Source organism: Aulonocara sp. 'chitande type north' Nkhata Bay, linkage group LG13, assembly GCF_057382095.1.
Source record: "Aulonocara sp. 'chitande type north' Nkhata Bay isolate Kocher_YH1m ecotype deep benthic linkage group LG13, A_spYH_male_GT1.1, whole genome shotgun sequence".
Lineage (NCBI taxonomy): Eukaryota > Metazoa > Chordata > Actinopteri > Cichliformes > Cichlidae > Aulonocara > Aulonocara sp. 'chitande type north' Nkhata Bay.
Genome location: NC_141356.1, coordinates 29937948 through 29948020, shown reverse-complemented (window position 1 = coordinate 29948020; position 10073 = coordinate 29937948). Strand labels below are relative to the sequence as shown.

Sequence of the window (10073 nt, the reverse complement as noted above, 5' to 3'; positions counted from 1 at the left end):
AAATCAAGCTAGGAACATACATTATACAACTTTATTTTCATAACATTCTTAAAAATTGTAAAATTTTTAAAAAATAAAAATTATATATATATATATATATATATATATATATATATATACACACACACACACACACACACACACACACACACACACATATATATACATACATTTTACTATACAAAATGCAACTGCAACAAACACTTATAAGTAACGATACTGTGAATTTGATGTGAACTGCTATTAACACAATAAAAATGTGATCACTCAAAGATGTTTACTGATCAATAACAAGCAGAGGAATACACACACACACATATATATATATATATATATATATATATATATATATATATATATGTATATATATATATATATATATATATATATGTATGTGGGTGTGTACGAACATAAAACATATTTAAAATGTAACTTTTTTTTTCTTTTCCAACAGTCTGAGTTCCCCCAGCTTTGAATTGACTGCAATCCCCAAAGCCCCTCTGGATACATTGGGGAACCTCTTCCTTACCGCCACTGTAACAAACAAAAGTCACAGTTCTAGTACTTTTATCAGAGTTAAAATAAAAACATGATTTAAATTAGCTAGCTTCATTTAGCAAACAGATATTTCCGTTTATAGAGATACAGATATATTTTCCACATAATTTTACCTTTTTTTTCCCCCTCGATGGAAAGTCTATCCAGTTCACATTACAGTAATACTAACACCCCTTTTGGTCATCTATCCTTACTCTCCATCATTCAATCTGTTGACCTTCTTTGTCTGAGTCCAACCACTTCAATGCTTCATCACCTATCTGTGCAATTTTTATTGTTGCAAAGTGAGTTACTTGTGCAGTATGCAATTTTAGATACACAGTCTTCACTTACTATATATGGCTGTCATGGTTTCTTTATCAAGGGCAGTTCTTCGCTCTGCGCCGATGTCTGTTTTGCTGTGTCCTATAAAAAGCATTAACATTTGAGTGTCTGGCTAGTTAAATTTCCAAAAATCTGATCTTTGTTCATCTAAACATTTGAACTACAATATTATGCTTTTTGGTAAAGAAACTGGTGACAGAGAAGTAGGCTTTTTAAAGTACTATTAGCTAACCATTTGAACTGACTTTCAAAGCTGATTACCTTTTAAATTGCTGTGGATCAAAACCTCCAGTGGGAAGGCGGCCATTAGAAGAACACGCACCATTGAACCTGAAAATAACAAAAACAAACAAAAAACAGAACAATATATAGATACTGTTTATATAGGGTAATAAATCTCTTCTGAAGCAATATAGTTCATTTTGGGTGAAAAACAAAACATTCCTCTAAAATATATATACTGACATCAGCAATCAACATCATGATTGTAATTATTTCCTTTTTAGTACATCTACTGCTGTTTGCATGTGTCAAGCACTACGACTGTATCTATGCATATAAATTCACCATATATATCCAGCAAAAATGTTTTGTTATAGTCAAAAGGAAAACAAACAAAGGCATTCAATCAGAGGTGAGAAATTAATTGGGAATATGAATTATAGGTGAACTATTCTTTACCTACTAGCAATCAAGCTTCTTTAACCAAGAAGCTTGAAATATTTGAATGTAAAATAAAATAAATAAATAAATAATAATAAAAATAACATGATGTAATTAAAATGCACAACTTACATTAAGGAAATCTGCATTTGTATCCACAGGCTAAAAGTAAAACAGTAAATGTGTTAGTGATAGTACAGGTATTTAAAAAAAAAAAAAAAAAAAAAAAAGAGGCAGTAACTGTGACGCTTCTAGTGGGATGCTAAATGCAGAGATTTATATTTACAGTATAATACTGCATGTACGGGTAACTGTGTTGTGAACTGTAACTGAATATTAGAGAATCTCAGAGAAATTAAATGTATTTATTTTTTGAATTTATCAATCATAAAACCGTCTGTTTTGAAGGCCTGTTACGATAGCGACTTTTTGTTGGTCGGTATATTGCCCCATAAACAATTGCGACAAGTTATGTCATTGTCATTTTAAGACCATTTTATGTCTTTGAATGTATAATCATAATATAACACCATAATAATGCAAGATCTACACACTTTCAATTGACAAACCAACATCTAATTCTTAAAGTATTTAGATCATTGAAATTAGGAATCAAAATATTAGATACCTTAAAAACTTGAATAAATAGTAAATTTTCTAACAAATAGAAAACAATGTTATTTAATGTTATTGTTATGTTATCATTATATTTTATTTTTGTAAATATAATGGCGGATAAATTACATCATCAACAATTATTGAGGTCATGTACATGTATTGTGTGTTAAGTCGATATATCGATTATTGTGATAGGCCTACTGTTTTGGTATCATAACGAGCTTGTCAAACATGCATGACCACTAAACAATGTCTAAGCAGTAGTATTGGTCTGAATGACAACAAACATAACTAGTGTTTTGGAAAATCTGTTAGAAAACAGTTATTTCAATAATTATGATTAGCATGTGACACAGACACCGCATAAAAAACTACAACAACAAATACTTACTTTAGGAGGATGGGGGAGGGCAGCATGAGGTTGAGACTTTGACATCTGTAAAAAACAAATTCATGTATTACAAACAAGTCACTTAAAAATACATTAATGTGGCAGACTGTTCCCTGTTCAGATGCAGTGTATAAGTACAATCAGGGCTGTCACAACAATGGGGTGGGGCCAAGTGGCTGCAACCCTAGGTACAATGTGCAGGTATATATAATTACATATAATATATGTGAATAAAGCAAGAATCTGTTTAGGTTAGTCACTGTGCTGACTGATGCTTGCTAGGTTTATATGATTGCAAACTGCACAAAAACAACAACAGCAACAACATTAATGACAATGACAAACAAAATTACTTACATTTATGTAAATCTCACATTAGGAAGATCTGCATTCGATTTCATGGGCTGAAATAAATAGGCAGAAACATTACTGCTAAAAAAATAAAAAACAAAAACTCTAAAAAGCCTAAAAATGACTTAAAAAGCAAGGAAATGTGGAACATTGTAATTAGCGAACATTAATAAAGCATAACTGTTCTTTGTTTCTAACCTTGGTAAGTACTCTGTAGCCAGAAGGAGAGGTAGGATTTCTGTGAAAGCCAAATTAAATGTGAATAGGCTTTGATAGTTATTGAGAAGGCAGAATAATAAGAAAAGGCAAAAGTACGTCACAATATAATTAATTAAGTTACATATTTTGATTACCAAATTATGGAAGCGTGGAACTGCCACCCAGGCAAAAGAAAAATAGAGCTGTATCACGTTATGACGTGAAATGTTTATTGTTCTAACATTATGCTTTTCATGTTTGTATAATATAATATCACGTTATTATAATATACATAATTGTCACGTTCGCACAATATTGTACGGACGTGATAATTATGTACATTTTTCGTACAATGTTGTTCAAACATGTTGTTCAAACATGATAGTATATTGTTAGAACGATAAACTTTTCACGTTATAACGTGATATACTTATATTTCTCTTTTGCCTGGGTGGCAGCTCTACGCTTCCGTTCCAAATACACGAGAATAAAGTAATATTATATGGGAAAAGACACCTGCTAGCTTGATGATGGAGGCTTCTTAGACTGGCCACCCGCCTTGGCTTCTTGTCGCCACTCCACGAAATAAAGGTCCGTTTCCTCCATGCCGGCTAATTATTCATCCTCATTAAAATCTCGTATATGTTCAGTTGGCAGAATTGAGAATTTTACATCTTCCAACCACTTAATTAACGCGAACATAATCGGCTTGTTTCTTCCCGTCTCCTGTATCCGGCCGTTCCTCTCGCTGTCAGATTTCGCGCCTCAGAGACGTCGTTATTTTTCAAAAAAAAAAAAGAAGAAAGAAAGAAAGAAAGAAACAGCAACAACTACTAAAGAGAGTTTTTGCACGTTCATTGCACATTTGTGGGAATGTTTAAATATTTAATTTTTATTAATTACTTTTCATTATATCTTTATTTTTTAAACCACCGTGGCAGTGCGCATGCGCATACACTCCTGCACGCAAAGGGCTTTGGAGTTGACGTAATGTCGCAATGCATTGTGGGAGCGCAGCACCATCTTGGCAGGTCACGAATCAAAACAAGATTGCTACGAACCATTCTGAAACGTAGCTCAAAAGAAAATGACGGTATAGAGACAGATTCTGTCCAGATGCAAAGAGACGGTACTTGATTGTTGAAATGTGGACCCGTATGAAATATAGCCGTGGAGTAGAAACCCTGAAGACCAAACCGCTATTGACTTAGCATGATCTACTCTCATACCTTGTCTGTGGAGTCAGAGCATACACGGCGCACCAATTTCGCAATTATAAATCTCTGGAGGCGCACATCCAATTCACCAAGGACTGGGTACAAGATTTGGCTATTTTTAAGCCTCCACGTTGTGAGTACGCCGTCATTCAAGCAAAGGTAAGTCAGCTTGAGTACTGCGAGTAAAACGCGTTTGATTCCCCCCAGCATTCAAATTAGTGCTAGCAAAAATTCATTCGTGAGGGGGAAATTACAGTGAGAACATGTAGAGGCTCTGTTAGAGGGATAACATAGTGAGTTCAGTGCATTGATGTGACATTGTCCTGAAGGATTTAGTTATTCTTTATGGTTAAAGAAATTGCACTAATTAATTCATATTTATTATAAATAATCCTAATTACACATCTTGCTTCCTTGATTGTGTCCTGTGTCACTAAAAATACATTCTGTTTTAGTTTTATACATTGATTAATGACCTGCAGAATCTGCTTGTCATATTAGGTGTCCATAGTTGTCACTTAAAGTCGAACTTTATGTTTTCTCCCTCTTGAAAGTGATTACATCCTTGCATTACATACTTTAGATTCATTTTTTGCTGATAGGTTTCTAAAAAGAAACATGCAGATTTAGAATATAACATGCAGCGTTCTATAGATGGATACATAAAAACACTTTATTTGTTACATTTATGATAAATGGATTTGAAAGTAAATAAAACACATTTGTGTCGGACTTGGCTTATTAAAGTTCTTGTCTTTAAATGAACTTTGTCTGTGTGTGTTTTAGGTCCTGCACTCTTAAAGACTGAATTGCAGCATTGCAGCCACAGGTCATTGTGAGCATCACAGGGAAGGTTGAAGCCACCCACTGCAGCTGTATGGCTAGAGTCGTGGAGACTTGCAGCCATGTCACTGCTCTTCTGTTTAATGTAGAAGCAACAGTGAGGATCTGTGGCACAAGGACTGTTACAGATGAACCTGCATACTGGGTTTTGCTGGGTAATATGACCAAGATACAGCCAGAGGTTGGCCATAAGATAGACTTCTCCTCTTCAGCTGCCCAAAAAAAAGGTTCTTGATCAAAACATAAACAGACCATCTGTAGTGACAGGTAAAAGAAGCCATCCTCAAAAAAGAAAGGTTCCACCTGCTACTGTGGAGGAGTTGGATCAACTGATGGGACAATATTTTTCCAAGCATAGTTCTGTTCTGAATAACCCATAATGTTTTAATTTAGGGGGCCATGTAAATACTTTGCATTTACTGAATATGTACTTACTAAATACCACTGTTCAAAAGTTGAATAAAGAAACAAAGAAATGTTTGCCTATTTTTAATTAAAAGCACTTTGTCGAACATCACATCAGTTACAATGTAGAAAAAATGTTATGTATAGTTTACAAATGACAAAATGTTCACATAAAATCATGACAGCATTTGTATAATATCACCCACTACTAGCATTCTGTAATTTACTGTTTCTTTTGAAAACTTATCACTACATAAACAGCACAAGACTTAAAAGTATTTAACAAGAGCATTTTTCCCTGGTTTTACTACCACACTGGGGCACATGTTCACCAAAACGCAGCAAACCTTTGCCATCTTATCCAGGAAGGTCACCTTTTTACCCTCACATGGAAGAAGTAATCTGATTGGCATGGTGGTATGTAGCATGTAGTTTGAAGCAGGGATTTCGTAGTGCCCCATGTGTAGTGTTGGAACCCAGTCAGGATTTGTTTCATTCATTTCATAGGCTGGTTTGTTGCAATAATGCCAAATAATTAGCAACTCTATAAATAGAAGGTAGTTCTGCATGTTTGTTCTAAGTTTGTGCTATTGAAAATAAAATTAACAGGCTATAAATAATAATATGAACTTATTTAGAACTTACCTGAATGAAAATACTGGAGCACACCAACAGATATCTGTGGCTGGTAGAGAACTGAATATCAGCTCGTCTCGCAGCTGCTATCCAGGCTAGACGCCTTCTTTTGGTAACATCCAACACATAAGCTCCCTCATGATGTTTCCAGGTGAGGAAACAATGAAAAGAGAGCCTGTTTTCAAGCTTATTCCTTTGTCGGTAGTGCAATCTAACATTACAACCGACCACACAGCAAGCATTTGTTTGGCCTGCTAATATGGCGCCTTGACCAAAAATCCTGGCTACGCCCCATCCCGTAAGATCACGCTCCAGAGCCCTATTAACGTACGGATCTAGAAAGAAGACGCTGCATTTTTAACTCTGAGGGAGGTGGAGAATGAGCCTATTTCCAAAACAGTGGAGTGTGTTCCTTTAAGTACTAAATTGTATATATTGTCAAAAACTAAAGTGTACATAGCAGTTGTTGTATCTTGTTTACTGTATCACTGACAGATAATTTCAAAGTCAATGAACGCTACATTATAGTGAGATATTGTGTAATGTGAAATACTGTAAGCAAATGAATAAACAACCTAATTCGTGATAGACCTTTGACTCTGTTTTGTTTGAATCCAACTGTTTTTTGCAGATGTGCATAAAACATGTTACTTTTAGTATTGTTATCATTATCATCATTATTGCACTAAATATATTTTAAATAAAGGATACTTTGATATACATTCTACTGTAAGGTTGGAAATGTATTTTCTTCACCCTAAAATATGTTTTGAAATGTATTTTGGTTTGAAAGAAATATATTTTCAATTTCAAAAATATATTTTTTTGGAGCATCACAAATACAAAATATATTTACCATATATTTGAAATATATTTTGGCCAGGAAAAATGTATTTTTTTACCGTATGGGAAAGGCCGGTCCGTGAAAATATTGTTGGGCATAAACCGGTCCGTGGCGCAAAAAAGGTTGGAGACCGCTGCTCTAAATGCACATACAGACTTCAAGCGTGGACACAAATTGTGGTTTCAGGGGTATCGGTTTAACATGCTACAGCCTATTCTTTTACGATTTCCTGATTTCATTCTCACATCTGAACAAAAACCTCTGCCAGAGACAGTCTTGGCTCAATGAGCATTTTAAGATTTGATAGGTTGTTTCTAGTCTGTGTGCTCGGCTAAGCTGGCTGACGCAGAAGCTTCAGTCTTTCTAACTTTTCAGTGAATCCCAAAATGCTGAACTATCTAAATTATTAATGGCTAATTTTCAAGATTATTTTTGTACAACCTACCCTACACTGTAAAATGATTAGATGGCTTTACTAATCAAATATGCAAACTAACAATTAACCTCAATTTAAGTGGGGTCATTTATACTAATGGTGTGTGTGTGTGTGTGGTAGCAGAACAATATACCAATGTAAAAAAAAAAATCAAATTCTAAATGGCCTAGTTATTTTTTTCAGAAAGTTAAAGAAAGAATATTAACATTACAGTTTAAAAGAAAACAACCTCATTTTTGATGCATTCAAATGCCCTGTACACTGCACAACAGTCCTAAACAAACAGCAATCCTGACTGTGGAGTGTTTCCAGCTAAAGCTTCACACTCTTTGCCATACAAACACTGGAAACCATATGACACATCCAAAATAATTAAAATATGAAAACAACATAACTGGAATAATGTTCAAAACCTTGCAACATAAGGATTTTGAGGTAAATCTTAGCAGTTGATGACTCCTTGAGCCATTGCTGAAATGTTAAAAATGTGATCAAAGTGCACAGATATCTCAGCATACGGTTCAAAAGCTACTGTAGTGCAAATTCAGTTAAAGTGAATGAGTACATGATTTTAGTTTAGATTTTATACATACAACAAACTCTTTGCTTACAAATGTGAATATGCTGTCAAAGTGTGACAGATTAGGTCTTTAATTAGGTGAATCAGGTGAAGCTAAAAATGTTGTCCTTTGATAACTATAAAAAGTTATTTCTGTGAGATCACAAAGGGATCCCAAAACTGCAGCCAGAAGCCGTACGTACTGATGGAAGCACGGACTCGAGTTCTTGCTTCTTAATTTACATCATTGTGTGCGTCATTATGTGGGGTTATATGACTTGTGTATTGCTTCTGGTTTATTCTCGCAACGATGTGATTTATTTTTTAACAGTATCAGTTCAATCTTCCCCTTTCTTCTTTTTCAGCCGAATAAAGTCAGCTTTGACACAACATCGTCTTTCACTGCATAACTGAGATAACAGTTACGAATGCTATGCCGGGCTACAATGGAGATAAAAAGGAGTGCAAGATAATGTTAGTGAAGAAGTAGGAATTTTGACCTGTGAAGGTTGACTCACAGCAGACAGATACTGTGTGTGTGTGTGTGTGTGTGTGTGTGTGTGTGTCTTAAAATAATGTAGTGTAATATATTGGTAACATGATAATTCTAAAATAAAAGCTCGTCCACAAAACTTCATGTAAAACAAACATATGACCCTGTAGTATTTTGAACTAACTTATCTAATTTTTTTCCTGCAGTTTGTTCTCTTATCACAGACTTTGAAGATGCCTGGTCTGAATATCAGGGGCTCAAACGGCTGTTTCACTGAACGTCAAATTACTTAAAAAGTGCATAAATCTGTTACTGTTATACAGGTGATGTATCAAGAAAAATACCTGCAAAACACACCATCAGGTATTTAGTATATGCTTTGGTTTGTACCCTTCCAGATGACAATGGGGAGAATTAATGTCAGACTGCAGCTATGTTCACTATTGAACTTTACATAATTATTTAAAAAAGAAGAAGATAGCCTTGGTAGTGGAAGAGTCTTATTGATCCTTGGTTTCATTGATTTCCTCTCTCTTTTTTTGTCAGTGGCAAAGTAAAGGGATTGCAGGCGCAGTAGCTGTGAGAAGGTCTCTCTCTGAATAAGAATTGTGAAGCACTGGGCACCAGAGTGAGGTGCTGCATGAACAATAACTGCTGGTACTGCTGCAGATTGTGCTGCACTCCAGACTTGGTGTGCAAGGGGGTTCTCACTGCAGATGTGCGTCAGACATGTTACACCCGGTAAATTGCCGATACTTAATGAGACCCTGGAATTATTGAATTCCTGTCAGCTTGATGGGGAACACAAAGAGACATGCTGGCTCTGTCTAAAAGCTTGCTTAAAAGCTTCCTCGGTTCAAAACCTTCCTGTATGGATGTAATGTGAACATTTGCTCTCAAGAAGAAAATATCAATGATTTGCTCACTATAATTTCGAGCTACAAAAGGTTTCCTATTTAAATAAAAAGCAACACTGAATAGCTCCCACTTACATTACAGCACTGTCAGGACTACGTTTAAAGAAGTTTAATACTAGTCAGCATATGCCCAAACACAAAGTAGTCTGAAACCTCTCAGTTTAAATATTCAGCATGTTCATAATACAGTGCTTCCCCATACAACTTTATACTAACAGGACTACCAAAACATGTGAAGTAGTTCTGACAGAAAAACATATGCAAATATACTGATTGATATTAACGTTTCCCATAGATAAGCTGTTGTGATCAAATTGGTATGGAAAAAGTGGCATGTGGAAATCTGTTTGAACAGGAGATGAGCCAAACGCATTGTGCCAGAACAAATGAAACATGAGCTTTCAGATTTGTCTGGTTCTCGCGCTAGCAAAACACTTTAAATCAATCAAATCCAGCAGTATAGAAACAAATCTGAAAGGAATAATTTATAGGTTTGACATAAGCCTGTCATGGATGGATGTTCAGGCTATGGATCTTGTTGCCGAGATAGGTAGCAGTATAGCGGCAACATAATAACAGCAGAGGAGCCAAAAGAACACCACCACACCAGTATATATATA

The 10073-nt window shown here is 35.1% G+C and overlaps 2 long non-coding RNA genes across 2 annotated transcripts; one reads left to right on the top strand and one right to left on the bottom strand.

Moving 5' to 3' along the window:
* Positions 1-394: 394 nt before the first annotated feature.
* Positions 395-4027, bottom strand: LOC147316364 (uncharacterized). Its single transcript, XR_015124470.1, has 3 exons — positions 3620-4027; positions 892-3143; positions 395-534 (listed from the first exon to the last, which is right to left on the bottom strand). It is a non-coding gene; the product is annotated as an uncharacterized LOC147316364 (long non-coding RNA).
* LOC147316363 (uncharacterized) lies at positions 3628-5639 on the top strand. Its single transcript, XR_015124471.1, has 2 exons — positions 3628-4479; positions 5107-5639. It is a non-coding gene; the product is annotated as an uncharacterized LOC147316363 (long non-coding RNA).
* Positions 5640-10073: the final 4434 nt, after the last annotated feature.